Source organism: Armigeres subalbatus, chromosome 2, assembly GCF_024139115.2.
Source record: "Armigeres subalbatus isolate Guangzhou_Male chromosome 2, GZ_Asu_2, whole genome shotgun sequence".
NCBI classification, from domain to species: Eukaryota; Metazoa; Arthropoda; class Insecta; order Diptera; family Culicidae; genus Armigeres; species Armigeres subalbatus.
This window is the reverse complement of record NC_085140.1, coordinates 80947411-80972639: the sequence shown is the minus strand read 5'-3', so window position 1 is coordinate 80972639 and position 25229 is coordinate 80947411.

The window sequence follows — 25229 nt, the reverse complement described above, 5'->3', positions numbered from 1 at the left end:
ATTTATTTTTAATTTTTTTATGCTTTTCCTACTTTGTCGTTGCGCCTTTCCAAACATCAGCAGCAACCAAATGTCTGAATCTAGCGGGAAAATTTAAATTTCTATCGATAAGTTGTTACAGGACCTACCGCGGGGAATATTTTTTTCTGCCGCAGCAACCATCAACGGTGCTCGTTGATGCCATTTGGACTGCTGCCAACGCCAACAGCAAAACAAGAAAATTTAACTTGGGCATCAAGTTCAAAAGTGAAAAACTTGTTCTTGGTAAATTGGTGATCGTGAAAAGGGCCGATTTATTTTAACGATGCGCCTTTTCAATCGCCAACACCAAGCGAGATAATGCTCGCAAAAATCACCGCTCGATGATTTGCCACAAACCAAAAAAAAACAGATTCTTTGCGTTCAATCCAGTTGTAATTTTTCAAAGATCTTCCTCTTTATTTTACTCACACTCCTGTCGTTGTTCGTGCATTTTTTTTGGCGCTGATTAGGCGCAATTTACATATATCTTCCAATTACTAAGGGGGCGTTCACAAATTGCGTAATGCTTAGAGGGGGGACTCTGAGCGAAGTGTGACGGTCCACACACAATTTTCAGATGCTGCATACATACGTTACGTAATTAATTAATCTTCACTAACTCAACAGCAGCCAACCATCAGTCCAAAACTCGTGAGAAAACTTCACTTGAGTGATACTGCTGGGCGACACCAACAACCACCACTGATGACTGCCTATGCGTCATTTCCATCAACAGTATTTGTTAAAGTGTTCCTCACTACGCATTGAAATGATAAGCACTTCGATCATCACCAATAAAGTTACCACTAGATTTGGAAGTGTTTTGCTATCGAATTAAAAGATGAAAAACTATTAATTTGAAAGATAAACAAAATCGGTGTTGTTCTAAAAATAGATGACATGTTATTCCAACTGATTTGCCTTATTCAAGAGGTATTTCGAAGTGTGAGATGGAGTCATGGTAAGATGCAGGACTTACAAACAATGTCACGTTACTTTTATCTGGACTGATATGGTTGTGTTTCGTCCAGGGTGGGACGACCCTACGTTGTGTGATTTTTTGGCTGGTTCTCCGGACGACGAATAAAGTTACAACTGGTTCAGACTGGACTATTAATTTATTGCCTCCGAGAGGCAGCGTGCCTGCTCGGAGGTTACGTAACGAACACTGTATATTACATGACATTGAGAGTCGCCTTTTATAGGCGACTCTAAGTACGGATTTTATATAAACATTTATTAGGGACGTGTGCACAACATTCAAATTTAATTTCTAATAGGACTAAACAGCGCGCCAAACGCTACGCATATAACGCGACCACTAGGCGCGAGAACGGAGAACAAAAAAATATACAAATCAAGCATAATTTTTCATAACGACGTATGTAACAAAAGTAAACAAAACGGGGTTTTTAATACAACGTGACAATCACACGCGGCTTTATATAATACGCATCGATTTTACTGATTTCAGATCTTAAAATTCTTTAATTCAATCTTTTTGCGAATCGTATTCTCACTTATTCTTTGAGCCATTTAGCTCCCGCCCGGTCGCGATCGCGAACGACTCGAATAGTCCCCGGTGGCGGATCTAACCTACTCCGACGAGAAGTTCCCAGAAAGCGGGAGCACCTCCGAAACTGGCAGTTTCGTCACGTTCTGAAGCTGGCGCTGGCGTTTCCATTCATTATCGACATATATATTCACTACTTCCGCGGCGGAGTACTCATGATCAGCTATCCGTAAAGGCTACCTGCTGCTGCTCTATACGTTGTAGGATGTCGGGTATCCTGGACGTCGCTCTTGCGACCGCTCTCCACTGTTCTGGGTTCTGGCACATTTTTCTGACGATGTTATCGGTGGCAGTGTCTGTTCCACATGCTTCCAACATTGCACGCCTCTCCGTTTCAAACCGGGGACATGTGAACAGGATGTGTTCAGCCGTTCCTGTCACGTCTGGGCATTGCAGACAGGCGGAAGAAGCCGCGTGTTCGAACCTGTGTAAGTACCACTTGAAGCATCCGTGGCCTGTTAAGAACTGAACCTGTGCTTGCTGGAGCACACCCTAGAGCTGTTCTCCATCATCCTCGATAGTGCCGCTTTCGCCGCCGACGCGCGCTTGCAGGCGTAGTCGACGAGACTTTTAAAGCTCAACTTATCATCGAGCATCACCCCCAATTGTTTCAGAGATCTCTTGGAGGTGATGTCGCAGCCGCTGACTCTAATTGTCGCCTCTTGAACCGGTTGTTAACGACTATCATCTCCGTTTTATGATGCGCCAGCTGGAGCTTCTTGCTGCGCAACCATTCCTCCACTAAACTGATCGAATAGGCTGCAGTCAATTCGACCTCTTCGATGGATTCTCCGTACACGGTCATGGTTACGTCATCGGCGATTCCTACTAAATAGTAAATTGACTCCTGGTGGAAGCTTTTTCCTCAGCACGCCATCGTACATCACGTTCCACAGCAATGGACCCAAAATAGATCCCTGTGGGAAACCTACCGTGATGGGGGCGCTAACCAAGCCTTCGTCTGTCTCGTAGATCAATACTCGATTCTAAAAGTAACAGAGTCTTGTACAGCCCTACCGGTACTTCCAGCCGAAGGAATGAGTTCGCGATCTCCATCCAACACGCACTGTTGAATGCATTCCACACGTCGAGTGTTATTACTGCACAGTAACGTATACCACGCCGCTTACATTCGATGGCGACTTTTGCAGTGTCAACCACCGATTTAATGGTACCCAGAGTAGACCTTCCTCTCCGAAAGCCGAATTGCTCACTCGACAATCCTCGTACGTTCTCCACGTACGGCGACAGCCTGTTCAGGATTAACTTCTCCAGTAGCTTCCCTACCGTGTCTATTAGACAGATTGGTTTGTACGCTGAGGGGTCTCCTTGTGGCTTACCAGGTTTCGGTAACAGGACAAAACGCTGTCGCTTTCATATATTCAAGAATGTACGCTCGTCCAGACACCTCTGCATGGCTAACCTAAACATGTCCGGATTAGTCATTATGGCTGCCTTCAACACCATGTTCGGGATCCCGTCCGGACCAGGTGCTTTACTCGGATCGAGAGACTTTGCCACCGCTATTAGCAAAATGAGGTAATGTCTGTATGTGCGTATGTATGTGTGTATGTGTACACATTTTGTAGACACACTTTTGGAACTTCGCATTGTCCGAATTACTTGCAACAGGTTCCAGGGGCCCTCCTTAGCCGTGCGGTAAGACGCGTGGCTACGAAGCAAGACCATGCTGAGGGTGGCTGGGTTCGATTCGCAGTGCCGGTTTAGACAATTTTCGGATTGGAAATTGTCTCGACTTTCCTGGACATAAAAGTATCATCGTGTTAGCCACATGATATACGAATGCAAAAATGGTAACTTGGCTTAGAAACCTCGCAGTTAACAACTGTGGAAGTGCTTAATGAGCACTAAGTTGCGAGACGGCTCTGTCCCAGTGTGGGGATGTAATGCCAATGAGAAGAAGAAGAAGTTCCATTCCAAGGGGAGTCTTGTCCCATCGTTTACTATTGAAAATTGGCCAGATCGGACTATGGGATCAGAAGTCAATTTTGACAGTTAGTGGCCTTGTTGTTTTGAATTATTTATGTAGTGAGAACGAGACATAGCTCGTCCGTGCAGTGCCCTATATAAATCGATCTAGAGTACTTACTTGATACTTTATGTGCTACAGCTTTTCGATGAACCTACACCGGACGGAGTATCCTTCTCCACTGGAATCGATCCTGGGCCAATCGCTTCCAGTCGTCCTGAACATTGAGCGCCCTCAGGTCCTCTTGAGCTGCAGAAAGCCATCGTGTACGCGGCCTTCCAAGAATCCCGCGGCCTCTTCCGGGTTATCTACTGAATATTATCTTCGCTTGGCGTTCTTCCGGCATACGAGCAACGTGTCCAGCCCATCGTATTCTGCCGTGATATAAAGGCCTCATAGTATTCAGCCCTTCATACACCTGGTACAACTCGTGATTCATGCGACGCCGCCAGATACCGTTCTCTTTTTTACCGCCGAGTATTGTCCGCAGCATCTTACGTTCAAACACTCCGGAATTGAGTCTTCATATGCAGACTACGGGACTTAAGCTGATTACTAAGTCCGTAAAAAGCCCTATTTGCAGCTGCAATACCCCTTTTCGCCTCGCGGGTAACATCATTATCGCACGTCACTAATATTCCAAGATACACAAATTTTTCTACCTCTTCAAATTTTCGATCCGTCCAACGTTATACGAATCAGCCGTATCAGTTTCGCTGGAAAACCATGTTGCAGCATAATTTTCCATAATCCATTTCATTTCACTGATTCGTACGTCGCTTCGAAATCAATAAACAGATGATCTTGCAAGTTGTACTCCCGGAATTTATCAAGAATTTGTCTCAGAGTGAACATTTGATCTTTCGTTGATCGGCCGTCAGAAAACCTGCCTGGTATTCGCCGACGAAGGACTCTTCAAGTGGTGTCAATCTGTTGAACAGAATACGGGACATAATTTTGTACGCCGAATCAAGGAGGGTTATTCCTCGGTAATTGGCGCACTCCAGTCTGTGCCCTTTCTTAAAGTGAGGGGGAATGAGGCCGTCCAACCAGCTAGCAGGCAATTCCTCGTCATATTTTCGACATAATATAGAGCCATGTTTGAGAAGTTCAGCCGGGAGCTGGTCCTTCCCCGCAGCCTTATTGTTTTTCAGATCTTTAATGGCTTTTCTAATTTCAATGCTATACCATTTTGTAAATCGATGCCGCAGTAAACGATACAGTATAACATCATCTCTTACTGTGGCGTTGAACCGCAAGGATTATAAAAGTGCAGAAAAAGGTATATGGCGAACGGCTCAGCTCCACAGTTCACCATGTAAATGAATGCCAAACGTGCAGCTGGTAACAAAAGAAAACTAGCAATAAACAGCCAGCTCTTAAAATTATCGCTTTATCCGGGCGACAGTGGAATCATTAGAATGGAAAGCCGAATTGTTTCAGAATCTGTCTACTTCGCGAATGAGTTTAGAAACCCTATTATTTTCACGGAGGAACATCATGTTATGAAGCTACTAATCATTCACATTCACCAAGGTTTTGGTCACGTCAACACGAAGACCGTTATCAACGAATTACGTCTGAAGTATTACATCCCCAAGCCACGATCGACGGTAAAAACGGTGATCAGTCAACAACTGGTGTCGTGTGTATCGAGTTAAATCATCCTTTTCAAGTATGGCATCATTACCACAACCAAGGGTGACGCCATATGTTCGACCTTTCACATTTGTTCACTGAGGAAAATGGACGTATGATTTTCAATCAAACGCCTTATGATATTTGATGATGATTTTCATTTGAAAAAAAGTGCAGTGCAGCAGACTGGGTTCGAACTATGGACGTCGGGGTCGGGAGGCCGGTAAGTAGACCATACGCCCATCGATGCTTGATTACTCTGGAAGCTAACTGCGTATAAGGCAGCAGGGGCTATGTCCAAGGGCTTGACGATCCCTCCCCAGGCCATCTGCGAGTTGTGGGGCTTGCCTAGGATGTGGTGGGGTTTGACAGTGGGCCCTTTTAAACCTCTATAAAAAGCTGCATGTATCCGCAAGTAGGCCCCACCAAAGCGACCGTGTGCCGCTCAAAGCGCACAAGCCCAAGTCCTGGTGTTAGGTGGGACGCTAAACAGCCCTGACACGACGGCCCTCCGACGAGACAGGAGGTTTGCGCTGGCCCAATAAGCCGCCTAGAAAACCAATCATTACGAACAATATAAGAGATAATGCGACTCGATATAATCGGCAAAGACCTAGGTGACGAATACAGGATCACGATTGGAAGCTTGGAACATGGAATTGCAAGTCGCTAGGTTTCGCAGGTTGCGACAGGATGATCTACGATGAATTACATCCCCGCAACTTCGACGTCGTGGCGCTGCAGGAGATTTGCTGGACAGGACAGAAAGTGTGGAAAAGCGGGCATCGAGCGGCTACCTTCTACCAAAGCTGTGGCACCACCAACGAGCTGGGAACCGGCTTCATAGTGCTGGGTAAGATGCGCCAACGCGTGATTGGGTGGCAGCCAATCAACGCAAGGATGTGCAAGCTGAGGATTAAAGGCCGTTTCTTCAACTATAGCATCATCAACGTGCACTGCCCACACGAAGGGAGACCCGACGACGAGAAAGAAGCGTTCTACGCACAGCTGGAGCAGACATACGATGGATGCCCACTGCGGGTTGTTAAAATCGTCATCGGTGACATGAATGTACAGGTAGGAAGGGAGGAAATGTATAGACCGGTCATCGGGCCGGATAGTCTGCACACCGTATCGAATGATAACGGCCAACGATGCATAAACTTCGCAGCCTCCCGCGGAATGGTAGTCCGAAGCACCTTCTTTCCCCGCAAAAATATCCACAAGGCCACATGGAGATCACCTAACCAAGAAACGGAAAACCAAATCGACCACGTTCTAATCGACGGTAAATTCTTCTCCGACATCACGAACGTCCGCACTTACCGCAGTGCGAATATTGAATCCGACCACTACCTCGTTGCAGTATGCCTGCGCTCAAAACTCTCGACGGTGTACAACACGCGTCGAAGTCGGACGCCGCGGCTTAACATTGGGCGGCTACAAGATGGTAGACTAGCCCAAGAATACGCACAGCAGCTGGAAGTGGCACTTCCAACGGAAGAGCAGCTAGGCGCAGCGTCTCTTGAAGATGGCTGGAGAGATATTCGATCCGCCATTGGTAGCACCGCAACCGCTGCACTTGGCACGGTGCCCCCGGATCAGAGAAACGACTGGTATGACGGCGAATGTGAGCAGTTAGTGGAAGAGAAGAATGCAGCATGGGCGAGATTGCTGCAACACCGCACGAGGGCGAACGAGGCACGATATAAACAGGCGCGGAACAGACAAAACTCGATTTTCCGGAGGAAAAAGCGCCAGCAGGAAGATCGAGACCGTGAAGAAACGGAGCAACTGTACCGCGCTAATAACACACGAAAGTTCTATGAGAAGTTGAACCGTTCACGTAAGGGCCACGTGCCACAGCCTGATATGTGTAAGGACATAAACGGGAACCTTCTTACGAACGAGCGTGAGGTGATCCAAAGGTGGCGGCAGCACTACGAAGAACACCTGAATGGCGATGTGGCAGACGAAGATGGCGGTATGGTGATGGACCTGGGAGAACGCGCGCAGGACATAATTCTACCGGCTCCGGATCTCCAGGAAATCCAGGAGGAGATTGGCCGGCTGAAGAACAACAAAGCCCCTGGGGTTGACCAACTACCAGGAGAGCTTTTTAAACACGGTGGTGAGGCACTGGCTAGAGCGCTGCACTGGGTCATTACCAAGATTTGGGAGGAGGAAGTTTTGCCGCAGGAGTGGATGGAAGGTGTCGTGTGTCCCATCTACAAAAAGGGCGATAAGCTGGATTGTAGCAACTACCGCGCAATCACATTGCTGAACGCCGCCCAACGCTCTCCCAAATTTTATGCCGTCGACTAGCACTAACTGCAAGGGAGTTCGTGGGGCAGTACCAGGCGGATTTTATGGGCGAACGCTCCACCACGGACCAGGTGTTCGCCATTCGCCAAGTACTGCAGAAATGCCGCGAATACAACGTGCCCACACATCATCTATTCATCGACTTCAAAGCCGCATATGATACAATCGATCGGGACCAGCTATGGCAGCTAATGCACGAACACGGTTTTCCGGATAAACTGACACGGTTGATCAAAGCGACGATGGATCGAGTGATGTGCGTAGTTCGAGTTTCAGGGGCATTCTCGAGTCCCTTCGAAACCCGCAGAGGGTTACGGCAAGGTGATGGTCTTTCGTGTTTGCTATTCAACATCGCTTTGGAAGGGTAATACGAAGAGCAGGGATTAACACGAGTGGTACAATTTTCAATAAGTCCGTCCAGCTATTTGGTTTCGCCGACGACATAGATATTATGGCACGTAACTTTGAGAAGATGGAGGAAGCCTACATCAGACTGAAGAGGGAAGCTAAGCGGATCGGACTAGTCATCAACACGTCGAAGACGAAGTACATGATAGGAAGAGGTTCAAGAGAAGACAATGTGAGCCACCCACCGCGAGTTTGCATCGGTGGTGACGAAATCGAGGTGGTAGAAGAATTTGTGTACTTGGGCTCACTGGTGACTGCCGAAAATGACACCAGCAGAGAAATTCGGAGACGCATAGTGGCTGGAAATCGTACGTACTTTGGACTCCGCAAGACGCTCCGATCGAATAGAGTTCGCCGCCGTACCAAACTGACAATCTACAAAACGCTAATTAGACCGGTAGTCCTCTACGGACACGAGACCTGGACGATGCTCGTGGAGGACCAACGCGCACTTGAGTTTTCGAAAGGAAAGTGCTGCGTACCATCTATGGTGGGGTGCAGATGGCGGACGGTACGTGGAGGAGGCGAATGAACCACGAATTGCATCAGCTGTTGGGAGAACCATCCATCGTTCACACCGCGAAAATCGGACGACTGCGATGGGCCGGGCACGTAGCCAGAATGTCGGACAGTAACCCGGTGAAAATGGTTCTCGACAACGATCCGACGGGTACAAGAAGGCGAGGTGCGCAGCGGGCAAGGTGGATCGATCAGGTGGAAGATGACTTGCGGACCCTCCGTAGACTGCGTGGTTGGCGACGTGTAGCCATGGACCGAGCCGAATGGAGAAGACTCTTATATACCGCACAGGCCACTTCGGCCTTAGTCTGATTAAATAATAATAATAATAACTGCGTATAAGAAGCACTGTTGGTGGAATAATCAGTCGAAGATTCATAAGGCGCCAGTTATGAATTTCGATACTCCAGTTCGCTGAGTGTAGTGCTGAACTATTTTGGCCCAATCATCGTATTCAGCCAAATGTCGTATTCGACCAAATGACTAATTCGGCCTAATGTCCTATTCGCGCAAATTACCATTTCGGCCAGATGACCCTTTCGGCCAGATGGAGTTCGGCCTAGTGGCATTCGGCCAAATGGCTTTCGGCCGAATGGGTTTCGGTAAAACGACTGTTCCTCGGAGTTATCAGATGTGGTAAAAGCTATAAATCGAGATATTACCGTGGACGAGTTCTTGATTAAGGTGAAACTGTCCAGAGTCCAGATAATGTTCACCTCGCATTTTCAGAGGAACCGATCTCAACAAAAAGGCAACGAATAATTCTCATCTTTTTACTTTAGCTTTGTTGCGTCGCTGCAAGCGTGGAATTAAAAGATAACAGCTGATTGTTGCCCCATTATTAAAAGTGGTACCCCTGAAAACGCGATGTGGAATAAAATTGGATCCCGAAAAGTTCATCAGAAAAAACTTGAATCGCTATTTCCGGGAGAACTACTAAGGGATCCTCAATTATTATTACTTTGTTAGAGAAACTTGCAGCCCTAGGTTGACTCAATTATTTCCTCAATTGCAATTCTTTGTCTTCCACTTTCACTGGTGTTACATAAAATATTGGATGATTTTCATAAGAATTCGAGACGTTTGGAATTCTTAAAGAAATTGTTGAAATTTCGATGTAGAAAATTAGCTACACATATATTTTGCTTCCTGTCATGGGTAGGGAAAAACCCCTTTTTGCTTTCGATATTTATATCCAGTATTTAATCTGTACTATATTCAATAATAAAACTATCGTTCCTACTACATGCATTCCTCTTTCCCTTTTTTCTATAAAATCAACAGGTTTCAACAAACGCCCTATAGAAAAGTATCTTGAGTGGCGTTCCGAGATTTTTTCCTTCACTCGTTATTTACATTATTAAGCTGAAAATATTACTTTGTGAAATATTTAAACACCTATTCCTTAGAAACTTAACCTTACCCAAAACCATCTCCCACGAGAGGCTATAGCCCAAGACCGAGGCTCCGAATATAAAACTCAATTTGGCAACTGTGAAAAATTATCCGCTCTCATCGGATTTTCACCACTTGAATTTCGCCCACACCGTGGGATGCCTGTGCCCGAATTCGCCGACACTGCAAAAGCGCAAAGAATGTTTCCACACCAATTTTCATCTGCCGTTCCAGCGTGACACATACCGACGTCTATGTAGGTACCTACCTTCCCTGTAGCAGCCAGCGCCGCTGGTCAATGAAAGGACTTCGGCAAGTTTATTTTTGCAAATTTCCAGCTCAAACCAGTTGGGTTGATGTTGAACGGCGGGAGAAGGTGTGGGCTGGCCAGCTAGCAGTTTTTCAATATTGCCCTTTCTCCCTGGCCCTTTTTTTGCTGCTTATCGCGGTTGTTTGCTAGAATTAATCAATATTTATTAGATTCAAGTTGTTCGGTGGTTGGGGGCGATCGCACGTTTGACCGTGTTACGGGCAGTAAAGCGTCGTTTGAGCAGGGTTTGGAAGCTGCTGCGGTAATTGTTTTTGTTGTTGCCTGCTAAGCTGCGATAAGAGTTTCAAATTGTTTCTTTACATGTATCTCGAATATAATCTGTGGAAATACCTGACTTATCTCAGGAAATTGCGAATTATATTTTTGGATGAAATTAGGCTCGGGCATAAATTGAGCACAGAGGTACATCCACGTAATAAATTAAAACAAACGGATATTATGTTTAAAATTGCAGCAGCAATTTGTCCGTCTAACATACTAACCATTCACTCAATAATATAAATAAATGATGCTGTTAGTAAAATTATATAATGATTATGAGAAAACAATTCATGCATTTCTTTACTATGCACTGGTGCCCAACTAGACCGCATTAACGCATCCGGGTGTTTCCAGTTTTCTTAAATCATCAGGAAAATTGAAACGACTTGCAAGTCATCAATATGGATGAGGAGACGAGAACCTTTAGCAAGTCTAAGGGCGCCCGTAAAGGTTCACTATCTTGTTTCAAAGGTCGGAGTGGTAACAATAACATCTATGATAATACTTATGGGTAAGAACGAACAGTACAAGATGAGCATGAATGAGTGATTTCTATTGTCCAAATAGCGCTAAAAGCTGCACAATTTTGAGAAATTGTTGAAACATTATGGATTAGAATATTGACTTAGGGTGTAGTCAATTAAAGTACATTCAGGGCAACTATGAATTACAAGATGCAGGTCATTCAAAGTAAGAAAATTCAAACATTCAAAATGATACTAATGCTTCAGCTTTGTGATGCGGCTGAGAATGGCTATCAGAACATTGTATTCATTTGTTTGCTTGAGGGTCACTTCAACATTTCCGGGGGTGGAGAGGAAAATCCGAGAAAATGAAGATCGAAGGGTACAAGTTTTATCCCATGTAGAAGTTGTATTATTCAAATTTCACAGTGCTCCAGTGCGGTTTCCTTGCTCAGATGAAGCGTTTCGGCTGAAGGGCATTTGAACCAAACGTGCTTCTCACTTAAGTCGGAAATAATTTCAAACTCAGATAAGGAACAGGAATATATACATATGAATGAACTGGCGGACCTCATTATGGTGTAAAATTGATTGTCATCCAGGACAATGACAGGAATTTGAGAAAAGTTATTAGTGATTTCGTTCTGAAAGTTGAATCTCGACTTCGTTCAGTTATGACGGTCCTGAGTTACATTGAAAATGACCTCCTTTCCGAAGAATCAATTTTGTTGAAAAACATTCAACCTCACCTTGCTTTACGGTTCATATGAAGTTGTTCATGCATAGAAATCGCTCCGCTCCTACCCACCGCAACTGATGATATCACTTTTGCAAGAAACTATCAAAGAAAGTCTCACTTATTGAGAACACGTGGTAAGTTTTGAAATGTTGCTCTTCGGGAGTGGGGAAGATTGAGCAGAAGGTGGACTATCTGGTTTCGATTTTGTATAAATTAATACACCTGCATAAGGGTGTTGGTCCATGTTTCTGTGAGCTTGCTATCGGTTCAACCCCAGAGGGTTGCTTAGAAATTTGTCATGTGGAAATTTTCCACTGGAAGTAGGTCCAATACGAAGAAAGTGGAGAGCAATATCGATGAAAGATATTTTGTTTCAATCAAATTAAAATCTTTCCATTGGAATCATGTTGTTGAACCAGGTGCCTAGCTACGCCTTCAGTATCACTTGTTCTAATGCAAATCGTTTTTCTACAAAAACGTAGATGTATTTATCTTCAAAGAAGACACCTTGGATATCGACACATGGAGATAAAAACAGTACTTCCAAGGATCATATTTTTAGTGACGTGTGTGGAATAATAACACAGCCAACCCTCAAAAAAAGTTAAGGGGTAGCTAAACCCTGATGTAAAAGGTTGATTTTTCTTTAATGAACAAGGCCTCTCCATATTTCGATATTGAAGGAACCATTGAGATAGGAAGAGATCGAGGAATGGAAGAAAAATTGAAATGGGTACTAGATTCAAAAAAGCTTATTGCTATGGAAAAAATAAAATAAATGTCATTTCTTATTGTTGATCTGTTTAGTTTGTTATTGTCCAAAGATTGTCTAGTAGCTTAAAAATTTTAATATATCGACATAAGAAGAGTGAATATTGAACAAAATATGATCAGAACACAAGATAGGGATGTAGAAGGCCAAAATGTATGTAGATTGAAGGGACCTAGGAAACCATCAACATAGATAGAGATATCGCTAGATAGAACTTCGAGATGTAGAGAGTCGACTGTAGTAACAAATTTTTTTAAGATCTAAGTCACCGTTTCAAAGGCCAATTTGCTATATGCAATCGTGGTTTTAGATTTTCCCGTGAAATTGTTTCACTCTAATTTCTGAAATCCCGCGATCTAGTGTCTGATAGACCATGTAAATAAAGTGGGATCGTTCATGCTAGGCATAGGAAACTATCGAAAGTTTAAAGACTTAAAAAGTTAAAATTAAATTTCATTTTATTATCTAATGTTATTTAACAACCTTGAAGAAAAGCGTATGAATGGCTTGCAAGAATGTGAAAAATGTGTTCTAGGCTTTACATCCATATTTTTTAAGACCTCTTGGCCAGAAATAAGTCACTTTAGAGTTGGCATAAAAAAAAAACATTGTAACAAATCCTAGGGATTCCACCACGTAGGATCAATGATGTATGTATAAGAAAGTGAATGCAATCTGTAATCACGAATCGTAGAAAGGCAGAAAAAGGTTTCCTGCTGCAGCAAAACAGAGGACAGGATTTCAGAATGAAGGTGGTCCAATGATCCTACCATACGATAGTTGAACCGTTGTGTCCAACAGAAGTATCATCGTGGTTGTTCAAATATTTTCACCGCCAATCCTTCTACCAAAATCTTTCTTTATTCATAGAAGGAAATATCTTAATCAAATGAATATAGTTAGTTAGATAATATTGAAGAAAATGAAAATGCTTGAGTTAACTTGTTGATTGCAACTCTAAACCTGAATTCCAAACTAAATTTGCCTCCTTAATTATTTTCAATGTTGCCTATACCACTGTAGTCCTTACCATCTGAACAATTTTGCAGAATACGGTAACTTCCTAAACCTTACAGATTTCGAGAAATCCAAGTGAATTTGATTCCTATTACCCTAGCGCCGCACAGCGGTTAAACTCTAAACTAATCTGCCTTCCGATACGATGGTTTTGTCCACCCGAGCAGCTTTGTACAAAATGGCAATTTTCTATGTTTCACAGATTTTGACTGACTGCTATTATATGTACACTAGCGCAGCCTATCAGTTGAATTCCGTATAAAACTGGCCTCCATTACAATGGTGTTGACCAAGATGAATACACTACTAGGGGTAAATTTTACCGAAATCTCAACAGCAGATCTGTTCGGTAATTATTTCACAGATTTTTTGTAATTTTTCCATTGTTCAACTGTCAAAATCACCGAAAATCAGTAAAATTATTTACCGAACAGTTCTGCTGTTGAGGTTTCGGTAAATTTTTACCGAATTCGGTGATTTGCTTTAAGTGTGAAGTTTAGCATTAAGAGCTTCTGACAGAATCAAAGTTTCAAAGTGCTCGCGTTTTCGGGGGCACACCACTCGATACGGAAGCAACGCACAACTGTCATTTTCATTTTTTCACGCATGCTGCGACGCGGCAAAGCTGAATCAACAAGAATGACAGTTGTCCATTGCCTCCGTATCGAGTGGTGTGGCCCGCAAACTCGAGCACTTTGAAACTTGGATTCTGTCAGGAGTGATCTTAAGTATTAAGCACGCGAGCGTGCTCGTGTTACTATTCGTCAGTTCAGTCGCTGTCGTCGTCAGATACAGATAGAATAGTCGTGCTCTGTGCAGCTTTTGTGATTTCGGTAGAATTTTTCTTGATGTGAATTACATCTAAGACCTCGGATACAGGACGTATAAAGAAAATTTCCAAATTTGAGACCATCACGAAATTAGGAGAAATTTCAAACGCTAATAGCGTCTTTATCTTTGATGGATTTTCCAAATTTTTTTATGAATTGATTCGGAAACTCTTCAGCAATTTGCCAATTCCATCGATCTACTATACTATTGAAAATGTTGACATCGTTGAAAATGTATACATCGATAAACTATTGAAAATGTTATGTTTCCCCAAAACCGGTGAAAAATTCAGAAATAGTCAATCCCGTTCATTGATCCCAAACGCGGACATCAGATTGATGTAAGGTATGATGAGCCTTTTGGCCCACTGCTTTGTTTTCCCTGTGCATTAAAAGACACGTGTTTCTCATACGTAGAGAAATAAAACAGAAAAATTGCTTAAGTAATATGTGTACGACCCCTTAGTGGTTTGAATGGGTATTATTGGGACGAATTGATTCGAGACGAACTACAAAAACTTGCTGGCTTCCATGTCGGTCAGAGCGGTCGAAATGATGCCGTCGATAGCGGAATGACAAGCGTGTCGGAGAGAAGCGTTGCAATAAATTCATTCGCATTCGAACAAAATTTGAATTAAAAATTATTTAAGCTCTTTTAGTGGAATGTATTCAACTGTCTACGACGAGTTTAGTACTTTCCATTTAATTCCACTACGTATTTCGACCTCAACTGTAAGGCCGTTTTCAGTGTCTCGTACTTGACTCGACTTGGTTAACATTTGAATGTCGTCCGAAAACAAATTTCTGCAGCAATCAGCCACCAATATTGACGTCATCGAATTTTCTCCAGTCACCGTACGAGTTATTTATTGAAGCGTCTTTTTCCGACACGTACTTGAGATTATTCTCTCGACGGCAAAATTCTGCCGTCGCCAAGCAATTTTGTATTGTACTTTGAAGAAAAATATTCTCGGATCAACCTTCTCTTATGCACACATTTTTGGAGGCATACTCCATAGTGAATGCATTTTCGAGAGCAAACACCTGACGACAGCCATCGTTAGGACCGATACTGACGTCATCGATCACTCATCATGCCAACAAATTTGTTGCATCGTCTCAATCCGACACGCGCTTCAGATTCTGCTACCGATGGTAAACTTAATGCCGTCGCCAAGCGATTCTGCTATGCACTTTGAATAAGCTTCATCTCGAAACCATGGTTCTATGAAGAAAGTTCGTTAAGAATCAACTTTCACTTGTTACTCTTCTCAACTATGCGCATTTTGAATCACTGAAAGCACATAAGCGCCTGGGAAGCAGTATTACGATAGACGGGGGTACCTTCAAGGTGGTCGAGGGATTTGTCTAGCTTGGATCCTTGCTAATGACTGTTAACAATGTTAGCCGTGAAATACGAAGACGCATCATCTGTGGAAGTCGGGCCTTTTGTTTCCTTGTTGGAAATTTTAATCAGTGCGGCCGTTTGTTGGATCTATTGTGATATAAGTCGGGCCTACTACGGGCTCTAGAAGAAACTGCGGTCAAAAAAGATTCACCACCGCACTAAATGTGCCATGTACAAGACGCTGATAAGACCGGTAGTCCTCTATGGACATGAAACATGGACAATGCTTGAGGAGGACTTGCAAGCACTCGAAGTATTCGAGAGACGGCGAGCCCAGTATCCAGAAGGTAGCTGAAGCCAGAAGGTTACGATGGGCAGGGCATGTTGCAAGAATGCCGGACAACAAGCCTGCAAAGATGGTGTTCGCTTCCGATCCGGCAGGTATGAGACGGCGTGGAGCGCAGCGCGCGAGGTGGGCAGACGAGGTGGAAAACGACTTGACGAGCGTGGGGCGCATTCGAAGAGATGCAGACTCGAACTGTGTACCGTGGACCCCCGGTAATATGACCGCTTTTAATCTGAACAATTTTTAATTTGAACCCCGTTAATTTGAACATCGTTCAAATTAAAAACTGTTCAAACGTCATTTACCACGTGAGATCGAGAAAACAATAAGGAAACATTTTGAAACGGAACGCAGAATCAAAACAAAATAGCAAAGAGAGCAGCCAGAAATCGGTTTATCTGATGCAAATAGAGTAACCAGGAGTTCAAATTAAAATGAACCCCGTTAATTTGAATGAGGTACCGTTCAAATTATCGGGGGTCCACGGTAATGAGGCGTCAAATTGTTGATTCAGTGTTATCTGTTTAGATGTAAACTAAATAAATGAAATGAACATAAGCGAACACAGAATCATGCGAAAAAACTTCTTTGGAGAATTTGCAAGACACTAGCATTTTGAAAAAATCATCTCAACTTTACCTTCTTTCCAAATATAAGGATGGTTCTAGAAAGAACCGATTTATTATAACTTATGTGCTTCACTAACAGCAACCATTCGACCACGCAACCGCCATTCGATGATTCACCGCTACAGACGCCCTTGATTGACAGATCCGCCGACGATCAGCTCCGATGCTAATTAGCACAGGTACGTGAAGGACGCACTGCTGCTGCCGTGACCGCCACCACAGCGAAAAAAAAATCTGCTGCACACCTCCACTGCTGCGACAGCCGTCCACTGCTGCGACAGCCGTTATCGCTGGGATCCCTTCTGGACGCTCTGCTTCGCTCTCCGTGAAATCCTGAATAAAAATGACGCGCGTATGACAAACACGGATCTTTTTTTACACAGGGAAAACAAAGCAGTAGGCCAAAAGGCCCATACCTTACGTCAATCTGTAGTCCCTGTTGGGGATGCATAAAGCGAATTGATTAATTCTGGATTTTTACCATGTTTGAAAAGAAATAATCCGAAACGATTGATAAGGAAATCTCGAAAATTCATTAAAAGATAAAGACGCTATTAGCTATTAATTTCGCGATGGCTTCAAATTTGGAAATATTCACACCTTCACACCGAGTCTTCCCCTTAAACATAGTTTACGTCAAAACCTTACAAGATAGGGTGTTCATATGGTATCCTAAAGGAGGACATGTCCTCCTTTTTCATTAAAAGTCAGATGTCCTCCTTTTGCGCTAAAATGTCCTCTTTTTTTGGATATTTAAAAAAATAACTTTCTTCTGTAGTAATTCTAGTTACTGCAACAGAGATCCATTATCAAATTAATCGTTGCACATATGGTGTTTTGCTTTCTAATATGAAATATTTTCCTTTAAGTTTTTGAAAAATATCAATGTTAATATCGAAAATCAAGTGCTTGAGTTAACACAGATGTCGAAGAAAACAGAAGAATATTTTTGGATTGGATTGGAAAATGGATTAGGAAAAATGCAAATGCTCCTCAAAATTTTCTACGAGTAAACACCCATTGAATTGCCTTTGGAACGCATCGCACGGTACACGTTTCTTGAATATGTGTGGCAAAGAGCAGTCCCTATGCCAATAATAATATGAATGGAATAGAAATCTGAACTAATCTGAACAGTTGAGTTTCATTAGTCTAAATCTGAACAGTTTTTTTTTTTAATTTATTCAGTTAAGAACTTGGTGATACAGTTAACAATATCATTATCATTTACATGCCTTAAAATGTGATTTTTAATGGCATTCAAGAAACAAATTTCATTGGTCCCCTAAGCATCTTGTGTTCCGTTCTTATAGAACCTAATGTTCAGTCAGTTATCTATTTACAAATATTCAGAATTGTAAGCGATGAGCTGTTCTTGTTAAAATTCTGTTCACTGTTGATTTCAAAATTAGTTAAAGCGAAAATCTTACAATTACAAAGAAGGTGCTGGAAGTTTATAACTGGAAAGTGATATAGACTATAATGTGCTATAATGATAGTTGGGAATATTTAATGTGACCAGCAAGCGTCCTGCGAAACGCTTACAAAAACTTCTTCCAATAAACATTAGTGTGCAAAACTCTAACAAATATAATATTTTTAATCATGTCAAAAAACAAAAATCGATCGATGTTTTTGATGTCCTCCTTTTTAACCAAATGTCCTCCTTTTTCGCTACGATTTAGGTGAATTGTCCTCCTTTGGAAAAATTTCATATGGTCACCCTATTACAAGAACGCTTTGGAAGTGTAAAGATCGGTTTAGGGTCCGTTGCTTGGCTTCTCACTTCTTGGATTTGAAGAGTCGATGTGTCGATACGAATATTTTACCTGGCTATTGATTTTGGTCATTCAATTAGTCAATTCAATATTTTTTTAATTGGTTTAGTGATTGCATTTGGAGCAGTTTTTAGCAAAATCGCCTGTTTGTGGTCAATCGATTTGCTTTTGAGATGTCGATCCAGTTTTCCGTGAGCGGTAATTGTCGAAGCCAAGCAAATCCGTTCTCCAACTTGTTTTTTTGTTGTTGAAAATAAGCATTGGACACTTGCTAACAAATGGCGTGTTCGCGCCTCAACAAATGAACACTGAATGGTCTTCATCTGGTAGGGAGAAACAGATTAAAAACTCAAAGGTGCAGCCCATTCAGGTTGTACGCAAAGGTGACGTTGAACTACGTAGCTGTATGTAATGTACAGGTTTTCGACTTTTCTGTGCGATGAGACCAAAGCAAACCTTTGTCAAGCCCAGGATGAATCGCTGCTTTCGTTGTTTATCCTGTGCTCCTGAGGTTGAGTGAGCATTACGAACCCTGGTTATGTATATAATTTTTAGACCATCATTTGAAAAGGAAGATAAAAACAAACAAAAAATTGAATTATCAAATAATCGAGGATGAAAAACACTCTCAAGCGTTTCCATATCTAAATTATAGATAGTGGAATATATAGATGAGCGAAGATAAATCCTCTGTCTCCAAACGAACTGTCAAACGTGTCTCCAAACGAGCATGACGTCACGATTTCAATTGAAACGTTAAGGGCTGTGACGTCATATGTGCGTGTGCACGGGCAAAAAAATTGACTCAGCCATGCTTTCGCTCATCTATAGATTCTACTATTTATAATCTAAATTATCAATTGATAAAAACTCGCTACAGAGTAAAAAATGTTCGATAATTGTATCTCGATCGAAATATTGATAAATGCTACTTTTAAACTTATTTTCCTATAACACTTATAACACCTAAACACAATGTCAAACATCCGATTGAACTTCAGTGGTGCATTTGAACGCGTTCAATTTGCGTTCACAAAAAACGAACTGAACCTATGAGCTTATAAACAGATCGCGCGTTCAGATCGAAAAACTGAACTCGAAGGAGGCTTTGCACGAACGCTCACGAACGTAGTTATGAACTCTGTCATTCGCCCAGCAGCTTGTCAATGTAACTCCTGATTCAAGTGCTGCTGTCGGCCGTCTTAATTTCAAGTTGAATCAAGAACAAAGTATTCAAGTTGAATCCGCATATTTACCTAAATGATTATTGATTCTAGGACTTCGAATACCAAATAATAATATTTACATTTTTTATTGAATAGTTCCAAAAGCGGAACTTTGTATTATCTAAATAAGTCAATCCAAAATAATCAACAATTTGAGCACGGAAACCGGATAATAATCGAAGGAAAGCGTCTTTTTAATACAATATACAAGGAAAGGATAAGACTTCAAAATACTTAATGAATCTCCAATAAATATATATTTGTTTCCCCAAAAATAAAGAGAGCCCTATCTTGTTGTTCTCGTTGATTTTACACATTTCACGTGTTTCCAAGTCACGTTTTTTACTAATCTTTATTTTTTCGACTTAAACAAGTCGTAGCTGAGCAATTCTATCGATTTGATATTATGAAAGTAGATGCTAGATATTTTAAACTGTAGGGGAAGGTCGTCGGTTGTCGGCACCCCGTAGTAACTTTTAACAAAAAACATATGTGGTCATTCTGACATTTGCCATACGTGTGCTATGTAAGCACGATCTTGTTGTGTCCATTTCCGAGGCATATAGAAGTCTTTGTTTCGTTTTACAGAGAAAACACTTTTTTTGTCAAGTGAAAGCCCACTCCAAAGATTTTTTTTCGTCATTTGCTTAGTGTTATAAACAGAAGTTTCAGACAATCTTCTATACGTTCAATATTGATATATGCAAAATATTTAAATAATTTATTTATTTCTTTTGAATAAGGCCACTCAACAGAATGTTTACCGAAAAACGACATAGAAATCCTCAAAAGAGATTTTTCACTTTATTCAGCTTTCCATGTTTGCTTTTTCTCGCTTGCTGATGTATGTTACTTTTTGGAATATTCATGGCATTTTTTCTCTCGTTCAGAAATAGAAATAGAAAATTGAATTATTGTGTTATCCAGACATGTTTAACTATAGTTTAATTGGTAATTTAAAAAATAAAACCTGCAATTCGCCATTACTAATATAGTAGACAGCTTGAAAACAACAATCTGCTGTCATGCAATACTGCGCATAATAAGCAGTCTTGCGTCGTATACCTATGATTTATAAATATCTTTTACTTTTCGTAATATACCTACTTTTCCTTGGCATAATTTTGAACGCGTTCAAATTTTAGATCAGAACGCAGAGTTCAAGAGCTAAATGGAAATTTTGAACGATGATCTTAGATTGCTGAGATCAAGTTCTGATTTCAAGAACGAACATGCTGTTCTTAGCTCGCGTTCAGTTCAAAATGCAACACTGTTGAACTTCATTGTTGAAATTAAATTGGTATTAGTTAGGTTTAGGTTTACAATAAAATGATAATTTCGTGTTTATTACCAATCGATTCCAAAATTTAAAAAATTATCGCCGATGACAACTCGCCTACTTTTCACACCTGAGAAGTTATCAAATAAAAATTCCAACAATTATCGTTTGAGAATGATTCAGCACAACCCTGACTGATAAAGCCTCTTCACTAGACTGGCCAGCTTAGTATGGGGAAAAAAATTTCGAATTCTACGGGGCACCCCCCAGGATTGTGTCTTTGGGTGAGAATATCAATCTCTCAAAATTTCAGCTCAATCGCTTGTTGCATAAGCTGGCGCAATTGTTTTGAAGTTTGTATGGAAATTTGTTCTGATTGCTCGATTGAGCTCAGATTTGCAAAAAGGGCAGTTGGTATGCTACAGAACAATTTCACGGAACGTTGTACGATGACTAAATGAACTTTTACTTAACTTTCGGCTAATTTATTAGGAGCTAAATTGTGTATTTTTGGATTTATTGATTGCGATTATCAATTGCGCCAGCTTATGCAACAAGCGATTGAGCTGAAATTTTGAGAGATTGATAGTCTCACCCAAAGACACAATCCTGGGGGGTGCCCCCTGGAATTCGATAACTTTTTGTTAATAAATTAACATCCAAGTTGGCTGGTTTAATCCCTGGAAATATGCAATTAACTTTGATTGAACTGAACTTTTTGTTTCCTGGGCCAGTCTACTCTCCACGTTAAATCTCGGAAATCCATCTTCCAGTACGAATTTTTCAAAATTTTAAAATCCACTGACACGATTCAATTTTATAACAGTTGAATCTCTACACTTCATGGGATGCTTTGAGCATGTTTTAGCTCTCGTCCAAATTGATAAAATTGCGACAAATCACATGGACATTAACAACGTTAACTGGAACAGAGACTAAGCGCCTGCCACTAAGTCAGTCTAAAGCCCCGGTGGCTCATTACAGAAAAGCCCATCGTGGGAGCTGGGTTGTCAACGGCGTTTGGTGCTCATCCTATGGAGTAAGTCAGAGCAGACGCAGTAAAGAAGTTATAATTATTATTGCTTCACAGACCGCATCGTGCTTTCGTGCTGTGCGGTTCTTTTCTCTCGTTGCGGAAGGAAGTTTTTAATACTACCCGAAGCTATTTTAATTTCAACGGTGCTTCTTAGCGCTATTTGTACCCACTGATCCCGTTACGATCTTTGCAAGGACCCGTGCCTTCGTTTTACGTTGGACCCGTTTGCGGAAGTAAAATTCCGACAAGCGGTGGTAATCCTGCAGGGACACCGTTCTGGGAAAAAACCTCTCAGAAGGTCACGTCTCCACGCTCAGCCATGAGCATCAATAAAACCAAGAGGAAGGGGGAGTCTCTGAGTTCTCCACTTCCTTCAAAGAAACAAGGTTTCAAGACCGTCCTGCCCAAGCGCGGAAAAAATAGAAGGAAGCTGGAGACTTCAGAGATTCCTTCTAAATCTAACGTTGACATTATTTTTTCTCCCATCGAACTGAGCAATCAGTTCGATTTGATTAATAACGAATTTGAGGAAATCGAATCTACCTCTAGCCCAGGTGATTCGATTCATGCGAAGAAACAAAGGATTCCGCCAATTGTGGTATCTGTTGCCGAGTTTTCTGGCTTTCGGAATGAAATCTTGAGTAACCTTCAGGGGATCAAGGTTTCATTTCAGATTGCTAGGAAGGGTGACTGCCGCGTTTTGCCGGGATACTTTGACGATCGCAAACGTCTTCTTCAGTATTTAACTGAGAAGCGCCATAAATTCTTCACATACGACGACAAAACTGAGCGATTGTTCAAAGTCGTCTTGAAAGGTCTGCCCAGTGATGATAAATCACTGGATGAGATTAAAATTGAAATTTCTGAATTACTTGGATTTTCACCAGTCCAAGTAATTAAGATGAAAAAGAAATCCCACTCTGGTACTTCCCAAAGGGGCATTTCTCAAGAATTTTATTTAGTTCATTTTAACAAAAGTGAACTAAATAATATGAAAAGTTTGGAAAAGGCCTGTATTATGTCTCATGTCCGTGTTACATGAGAACATTTCCGTAGGCCTGGGGGAAATTTCCAAAACCCCACCCAGTGCCGTAAGTGCCAAAAGTGGGGTCATGGAACCAAACATTGTCACATGGATGCTAAATGCATGATTTGTGGTGGAACCTCTCACGCCAAGGACGCATGTCCTGTGAGAGAAGATTCCAATAAATTTAAATGTGCAAATTGTGGGGGCAATCATAAATCCAATTTCTGGGAATGCCCTTCACGCAAAAAAGTTTTGAATTCCCGTGCAAAATTGATGACGGGAAATTCCAATCGGATCCCAGATTCGACGGGTAGAAATTTTTCAAACGCTCAAATTTCGAAACCGGTTACCGGTCGAGCAATTCATACCCACCACAATTCACAAACAAATTTTGCCGCTCGTCAACGGGTAGCAAGCACAAATTTCTCTTCTCAAAATGAGGTTTATACCCATGTCCCAACGGAAAATAACGGTCATGTTGCCTATTCAGGTAGCATGTCTGCTTCCGATTTTGATTTTTTAACTGAACAATTGCATCACATGATTGATGCAATGTTCAAAGCAAATACCATATCTGAAGCTGTTCAGGTTGGTATAAAGTACACACAAAAAATTGTTATCGGACTCCGTTTCAATGGATCCAAATAATTGTGTGAAAGTTCTAAATTGGAATGCCCGTTCTCTAAAGGGTAAGGAAGATGAATTATTCAACTTCTTTTCAGTTCATAATGTGCATATTGCCATTATAACAGAAACTTATTTAAAGCCCGGACTCTCCATTAAAAGAGATCCAAATTATTTTATTTACAGAAATGATCGTCTTGACAGCGCCTGTGGTGGGGTCGCCATTGTCATTAATAGACGTATCAAACATAAATTATTTTCTTCGTTCGAAACCAAAGTTTTTGAAACCTTGGGAGTTTCTGTTGAAACAAATTTTGGACAATTTTCCTTCATTGCAGCTTACTTGCCTTTTCAATGCAATGGGCAGCAAAAGAATTTGTTGAAAGCTGATCTTCGAATTCTGACTCGCAACAAATCAAAATTCTTCGTAATTGGTGACTTCAATGCCAAACACCGTTCATGGAATAATGCTCAAAGCAATTCCAACGGCAAAATTATATTTGAAGATTGTTCTGCGGGATATTATACTATTCAATATCCCAATGGACCAACTTGTTTTTCATCCACTCGAAATCCTTCGACAATTGATTTGGTTTTAACGGATACAAGTCAGCTGTGTGGCCAATTGGTAACTCACGCTGACTTTGACTCTGATCACCTTCCTGTGACATTTGAAATCTCTCAAGAAGCCATTTATAATCCAATCAGCACTACTTTTAATTATCATAGAGCTGATTGGGATTTATATAAAACGTATATCGATAGGAATTTTGATGTTGATGTTCCTCTCGATACCAAAAGTGATATTGATAATGCTCTCGTATCTTTGACAAATTTAATTGTCGAAGCCAGAGGCATTGCAATTCCTGAATATGAAATTAAATTCAACTCCATTATTATTGACGACGATCTTCAGCTACTGATCCGTCTTAAAAATGTGAGGCGTAGGCAATACCAAAGAACTCGCGATCCCGCGTTGAAAGTTATTTGGCGAGATTTGCAAAATGAAATTAAAAAACGTTTCGCTATTCTGAGAAATACCAACTTTGAGAATAATGTCTCGAAGTTGGATCCCAGTTCGAAACCCTTTTGGAAATTAACGAAAATTCTTAAAAAACCTCAAAAGCCAATTCCAGCGCTTAAAGAGGGAAATAAAATTTTATTAATAAATGGCGAAAAGGCTCAAAAACTTGCTCAGCAGTTCGAGAGTGCCCATAATTTTAGTCTAGGTCTCACTAGTCCAATTGAGGATCAAGTTACACGGAGCTTCGAAGACATTCTCAACCAAGAGAATGTTTTTGACCCTTCGTTGGGAACTAATTTGGATGAAGTGAGATCTATTACTAGAAAATTTAAAAATATGAAAGCCCAGGGTGATGATGGTATTTTCTACATACTTATCAAAAACTTCCTGAGAGCTCTTTATCCTTTTTGGTTAATTTATTTAACAAATGTTTTCAATTGGCATACTTCCCAGATAAATGGAAAAACGCCAAAGTTGTTCCAATTTTGAAGCCGGACAAAAATACAGCTGAGGCTTCTAGTTATCCTTAATCAGTTTGCTTTCTTCAATAAGCAAACTGTTTGAAAAGATTATTTTAAATAGAATGATGGTTCATATTAATGACAATTCTATTTTTGCTGATGAGCAAT